This window comes from Hylaeus volcanicus, chromosome 2 (genome assembly GCF_026283585.1).
Source record: "Hylaeus volcanicus isolate JK05 chromosome 2, UHH_iyHylVolc1.0_haploid, whole genome shotgun sequence".
NCBI classification, from domain to species: Eukaryota; Metazoa; Arthropoda; class Insecta; order Hymenoptera; family Colletidae; genus Hylaeus; species Hylaeus volcanicus.
The window spans coordinates 23,497,287-23,504,001 of NC_071977.1; the positions used below are offsets into that span (position 1 = coordinate 23,497,287).

Here is a 6,715-nt window from a genome sequence, read left to right on the forward strand (position 1 = left end):
CTTCTTTTTATGTAACTTTATATCGAACAACCTTTATGTAATATAAATATGGAGAAAAACTTTGGAAATGTTATGAAGTAAACTATTTTTAAATATATAAATGTGCCTCCCTTATAAATAATACTGTGTAACTGTTAATAAGTTGGGTAATATCACTTTTATTTTTGTGAAACACGCTTAATCTGATCGCTGAGAACTTAACATAACTGAAACGTCAACAAATTCATTTGAATAGTGCGCTACTTTACGCGCGCCCGCCAATTACAGCGGCGCATGCGCATATGTCTGATTGTAGCCAATTGTGGCATTCAGTCGGTTGTTCGGTCCGTGATCTTTCGTTTTTTGTTCATCAATGTTAATATTGTTGTGATTTTCGTCTCCAATTGTGTCGACAGATTTTAAATAGAGTCCACATTGTTCAGCATTATTCGCATCACGGAGACGACGTTTCATCGAAGGTGAGTTAAGTTAAGAGTTCAGTGAATACGTCGTGTTGACGACCGTGACGTAGCATATTTTAGATTTCACAATTCAATTAAAAACGAAACGTTAATAAACGTGTGTGTTTTAACAATAAAAAGATCAAAGGACGTAGAGTTCTGATATCGTCACTCTAATCAAAGTCATTTGGTCGTGACGATGAATTTCGAAGAAAAAAGATACACGAGATCCATGTCATCACGAAATATTCATTGCTGTCATGCAACAGCTAGATGTTATAGTTCAAAGAAAATTTTCCTAATTCGCGTCAAATGATCCATTTATGTAATCGTAATTTCTCACGAGTCGTTCAATTACAAAAATACCACCATCGATGTGAGTGCACATAACCGTGTTGGTGTTTTAGTGCGTATATATATTTCGTAGACCATCCAGTTTGAGTGTACTGTTAGCTGAAGTAGACTGGAGGTATGGATGCATTGCAAAATCGGAATAATCACGAGGCGTTCTTTTGTGGAAACGACAACAGTAATATTAATTACAGATTAACGGAATATCTTGAATTGGATAGTCGTACAGAAGATCCGCTCCGTAAGCACAGACAAATTGTACAATGGTAATGAATAATAAAATATATATATTTGTATAAAATTGTAGGTGAACCAGAAGTAACTATGAATTTAAACGAAGGTTCCAGGCGGTTACCGCTTCATCCCTTGGAGGAACTTGAAGAAGATATGTTTGATTACGAACGTGATAATCCACTGCAGGATACGAACACAGAATTTGAGGTGAATACATCAATGTTATAAGAAGAATTTTCTTCTACTTATATAATGAGTTTTAAATTTTGTAAGTTAACATATAAGTGAAATTTTAGGAGCAAGTGGTACCATCTAGTCAGTTAAGTAACAGTTATAAATATCCAGAGGAACTAACCATTTCTGACAATGAGGTAGACGAAGGTATATTCGAAGAAGAACCACCGTCACACTTAGTTTTACCAGATGATGACAACACAAACGACTCACAGCCTCCGTGAATTTTAACTACTTCAATGTAGTTGATGTGTTTGTAGTGTAGCGTCACGCGCTGACTTGCTACCAATATCCCATCTTATTCAATTTTGTCTGTTGATCAGGATCACTGATCATATTTTACAAAGCATCGTGATAATTGCATCATAATATTTTATAATGTTTTACGCAAAATATGCAAAACCTACTTCAAACGGCTTTTTAAATTACAGTCATTGTAATTTATGTTTACATTTAAGTATAGCAATGAACCAGATTGTTCATCCTTTTTTTAATATTGTCACTTTTATTCCATGTAAGATTTGAATAAAGACTATACTTTCAAAGCATTCGCTTTGAAATTGAACCATATTTTAAATACAATACTTGAATGTATATTATAAATGTGAATCTGCTTACTATTGTATGTATACATATAACAGAGAAATGAGCTTATAAATAAAGCTAAATCGGAGAACCGTTAATCATAAGTCGGCCAACTGAATCCGTCCACCTGTTCGCATTAAGTACTCTATCAGTACCCAGTGATCGGTATAGCTTATACCAGTGATTGAATGACTACAGTTCTGTTAACATTCTTCCCTTAGTTAAGTACCCCAAAGAACATTCTAACACAAAATACGTACAAAAATATGCATTTGTAATGCTGAGTAAGTGCACATGGCTCAGTCATGTCTGTTTTCTGTTGGTATCCTTACTCCATTCCCTAGAAAGTTCAATGACATCACCACTATGAACTCAGTTACACGGAGTAGGTTAATTTAATTCTGTACTCGTCATTCAAGACATAAACCCACCGTAATATTAATGTCTTACGTTACATACATAATGTCAACATGTCCGCTACTCGACAACGAATGTTTACCAATAAAAATCTTTTATTACTTGTTCCACATCAGAATTCATTTTCGATTAGACGCTAAGAATATTAAGTTTTCTCTACCGAAAAGTAGACTACGAAAAGAACCAACACCGACTTTCGCTCGTTTATAAAAACAAAGTACAATTCAATTGTCATCCGCAAATCACAGTAATTTGTCGAATTATGACAATCATTTGTAAAACGGGACACGTTTTACGCCGAAAAAAGCCATTAAAAGCGAAGGTAGATAATGTGATTCACGATCCAGAGGTTTGCTCGCTATTAGCGATAGTAAATCATCCGTCGAGAGGTTCGGTGTTGCGTTTCTACGAAAGTCGATCTGTAAAGCGATTTTTTGTCATCCAACACGCGAACGAGCCTGCACAATGTTGTACGCTAGAATTACTTTCGGACTTGTGTTTGAAAGTGAAATTGAATCGTGCTGAATCGTGTTTCATACGTTACCCTGGGAATCGTACTCGATGACCATAACGAGAGCTTTTGTCGTCACCAGCATTAATTTGCATACGCTACGAAAATCTATGGGAACGACTGTCGTTCATTAACACTTGCTCGAATTTTCAAATTTCATTTATTTGAGTGATTAATGTTGATCGTGTGCTTGAAATAAGTGTTATCTATATAATAGTTTTAATTGTGGTCTTCGAATTTTCTTTTTGACAAGACTCATATTTTGTACTGTGAATATTACGAATAGAAATACAATTAATTTTAACTAATTTTTAAGGTAACTCTAAGTAATTTTTAAATGATAAATAACTCTAATATTCTATTGTCATTTTTGTTATATATTATTATAATAAATTATTGTTTCTGTTAGCTTTGCAATATAAATGTTACCCTATTTATTGTAAACCTATCGGAATTAACGAAAAACGGATATCTATTTGAGCGATGATTTTTGTGCGAATCGAACAAAAGCGCGAAGGCAGCTTTTCTTGTTTCAGCGTGCCGCTAACATGAAATTTCGCCATCATTTCCGCATTCTCCGACTGTGTACCATGGCTTCAGATTACGCTAAAGAAAAACGCGCATTTTTAGAGTAATTGATCAAAGACAACGAGGACATGGATACCCTCATGCGCAATAATCATAATCAGGCTACAACCTAAAACCCAATAAGGTGACACAGATTTTACGTGCATACTTTATTTATAATTAAGAAGTTAGAGATGTATACTTACAATATATAATATCTAAAAAATACATTATCTTATACTACATAGTTCTTTTTACAACAATATACTATTTGGTTCATTTTCATGTTACTGAAGAAGACTAAAAAATTTAGTTGGCTTTACCAACCAGGGTGTACTAAAGCTGTATTTATTTCTACATTGAAACAAGTGCTATACATTTATAAATGCGATATTTGCACTGTATTTAACGATGTCAAGTATCGCGGAACCTTGAAATGAACAGTTCTGTGGTGAAGTAATTTAAAAAAGACGCGAAGACTTTCGCAAATGAAACGTATATTGCATATCACAAGCGTATCGCTCGGTCTAAATGACGGAAGTTTCATCAACTCCGGTGTTCATCGTGCATTACGATCTTGGAAATCGTACGACATGATGTCTGGTGTAATTCAAGCCATAGTCCAGTTTTGCTGGTACAGAAATACCGGGCTACAGTTTTGCAAGCAGTATCGTGTTTCACGTAAAAGGACGACAAGTTTTCATTGGCGATCGATGCCAGAGACACTGTTAGGAACACTGAATAGTCGTAGATTTTGTTGTTTAAATTAATTAGAGCAGTGATTCCATATTGCAGAAATGCTGAGATGTAGTTAAAGCCGCTGCCACTGTTTAAATAAAATATTTTAAATAACGTTTCTTCCTTTTTTAACGATTGGTTTGTTTTTCAGATGCAAGACCCTCTGAATTTAAAGAAGACGTATTAAGAATGCGGAATGTTGAAGCAACGCGCTTGGAGGACCGTCTCAAAAACGGAATTCGTATCTTGAAATGTGACATCATTTTTCGTGAATTGGGAAGTTGGGTACTTCACAAATTATGTGGAGGAAATCTTCGCTGAAAAGTGGATGTTGCATCATATCACGACACATGGTAACAGATATCCAACCACATTGCAGATAAAGGTAAGTGTGCTTCCAAGAAATATGTAATCTAAGATAATCGTTTCGATTCAAGTACGTATTTGTATTCGATTAAAACAAGCTTACGAATCGAATCGAATCGAACTACAGAAAAGAAGTGACTCGCGTTCTTAAAAGAATAGCATTTTACTAGCAAACGTATTCGTTGCAAATGCTTATTTTTAGCCGCGCGATCACCCAACAACCATCGATCTTTCAATCGCGTGTAACTTTCTGATCTGTATTATTAATATCAAACCAAACCTTTGAAGTATCGATAATTAATGGAGCGTTGAGTCATCCTGATCAATGAATCGATTAAACGTTATTTAATTCGTTTTTTTTTAGAGGAAATCATAGGTTCTCCTTTCTGATCACTAAAATCATAAATAATATATTATACAAAGAAGGGAAGATGAATTTCATTGCAACTTCTACGCTCCACTAGTTTCGTTGTTAAAATTCGTGTACTGCTAATCGCATTTTCCATCTTGTTCGCGTATGCAAATGTGTCATTGTGCGCTTCCAGGATGATACACGACGTTTTCCGTCCGCGAAATATCGGAAGACCTTTTACCTCGCCCACGCTGCTCGTTGTCAGTGAAAGGAAAAAGTCACGTCTCCGTCATCTCGTTTGGTCGCTAATTTCGAATCCAATGGATTCGAGAGTCGCCCCTCGAGTGCAAAGAATTAATCGTAATGTCCCAGATGAACTCAGTGGGTTTTTAAACCGGTTTTCGTCGACCTCGATGTTCCCCTTGTAACAAACTTTTTCTCCTGGACCCGTGCTCGTAAAACTCGACATTTAACGAAACGATATTTCGTGGTCGAAGGGGGCAACGAATCGTCTCGAATAAAACGAAACGTTCCATTCCATTTTATTTTTACTTATCATCGTTAATACATCAATACGCTAATTCAGCCCAGACGGATGGCGAAGTTTCTCTCGTTTCACAAATTATATTATTCCAGCGTTTCAAGAAAGTTAATCCGACAGATCCATTCATTTTCCATTCCTTGTTTGAATAAACATCGAATTTATCTTGGGATGGCTGATTCAGTCCAACGTGGGAGTCACAAAATTTTCCTCGTTCTCTCAAAGACGTAGATTTATGAAACGAACGGGGTCACAGGAAGATAGAGGTTCTTTTAGATTCGTTCCACTTTCGCGACGCATCCCGTAGGCGAAAGAAGTCGCGTTTGGTCCATTATCCAGACATCTGTCGGTACCGTACTGTCGTTTTGCGTTTCCTATGGGTCATCGAATTCAACCCAATCAAAACTGTACCGTAATGGGACGTCTAGTCGCGAAATGCGTTACTCCAAGAACATTCTAGAACGCATCGTACGCAGGTACGTGGAGATCAGGGCCATCGAACTCGACTTTTGGAGCTTTCTCCTGGAAACGTTCCTTTCTTTGGGTTACCATCCGCTCGGGACTCGATTGCAGCCGTTTTACTTTTTTGCTCCTTTTGTTCAGCCTAGTGTCCCACATTCTCTCCGATCATCGACTCTGGCGAAATTCTTGCCGTGTTCCTCGTACACGTGACACAAGCAATGAACATGCATTCATCGGTTAAGAATTTCATGATCTCAATTAGTCATTTGCAATCTTTTACTTAGAGTTTTCCGAGATTTAAGTGCAATGGACAGTGAATGAGACCATTTCTAGCTAAATTCAGAAGCTAGAATAAAGAATGAACCAAAGACTAAAACTTGTTTAAACACTTGGTAAGTAGAGGCAATTAATAAATTAAACGAAGTTTGCCTGCTCCATGCTCGAATATTCCATGTTCATTCGTAATATTCCTCGAGCAATTCTAGCCCCGATACATGGTCCTTATTCAGCTCTGTATCGTACGAATACAGTTAGGTTGTTAGTCCGTAGACCGTGTGGGCGTGTTGATTGCGTGTAGCCTAATCCCAGTTGTTACGGCAGCCGTATCTATATCAGAGCTGTTCGAGATCCCAGAACACGTGAGAATCACGAAATTCAAGAGGAAACAGATCTAATTTTAATAAATGTACTCTCGTCTGGCCTTTTCCGCTGATCTCGAGCAGCTTTGGCCCGTAGAACACGAAGGAGACGGGCATGTTAAACCCACGGAGACGTAATGTTCTAGAAAAGAAGCTATAAATCTTATGTCCTTTCTTGTTATCTGCGTCAGTTGTCATTGAGAGCCGTACAACTGGAATGTTTTCTTAAGAAAGTTTTGCAGCCCTACCCATGTTCTCAAGAAACGTTCGCAAACTATA

At 37.0% G+C, this 6,715-nt stretch overlaps 1 protein-coding gene across 2 annotated transcripts in view; it reads left to right on the plus strand.

Annotated features, from left to right (window-relative positions):
• The first annotated feature begins 264 nt into the window (after window positions 1–264).
• The window catches only part of LOC128872394 (heparan sulfate 2-O-sulfotransferase pipe), a 75,232-nt gene continuing 68,781 nt past the window's right edge, over window positions 265–6,715 (plus strand). Inside the window, exons 1-2 of one of the 2 annotated variants that reach the window (XM_054115032.1) lie at window positions 265–458; window positions 4,229–4,462. The gene's annotated coding sequence lies outside the window, so the exon portion shown is untranslated. Of the gene's footprint in view, window positions 459–1,483; window positions 3,485–4,228; window positions 4,463–6,715 lie in introns of those variants that run through there. The other variant, XM_054115033.1, reaches the window with a different exon arrangement.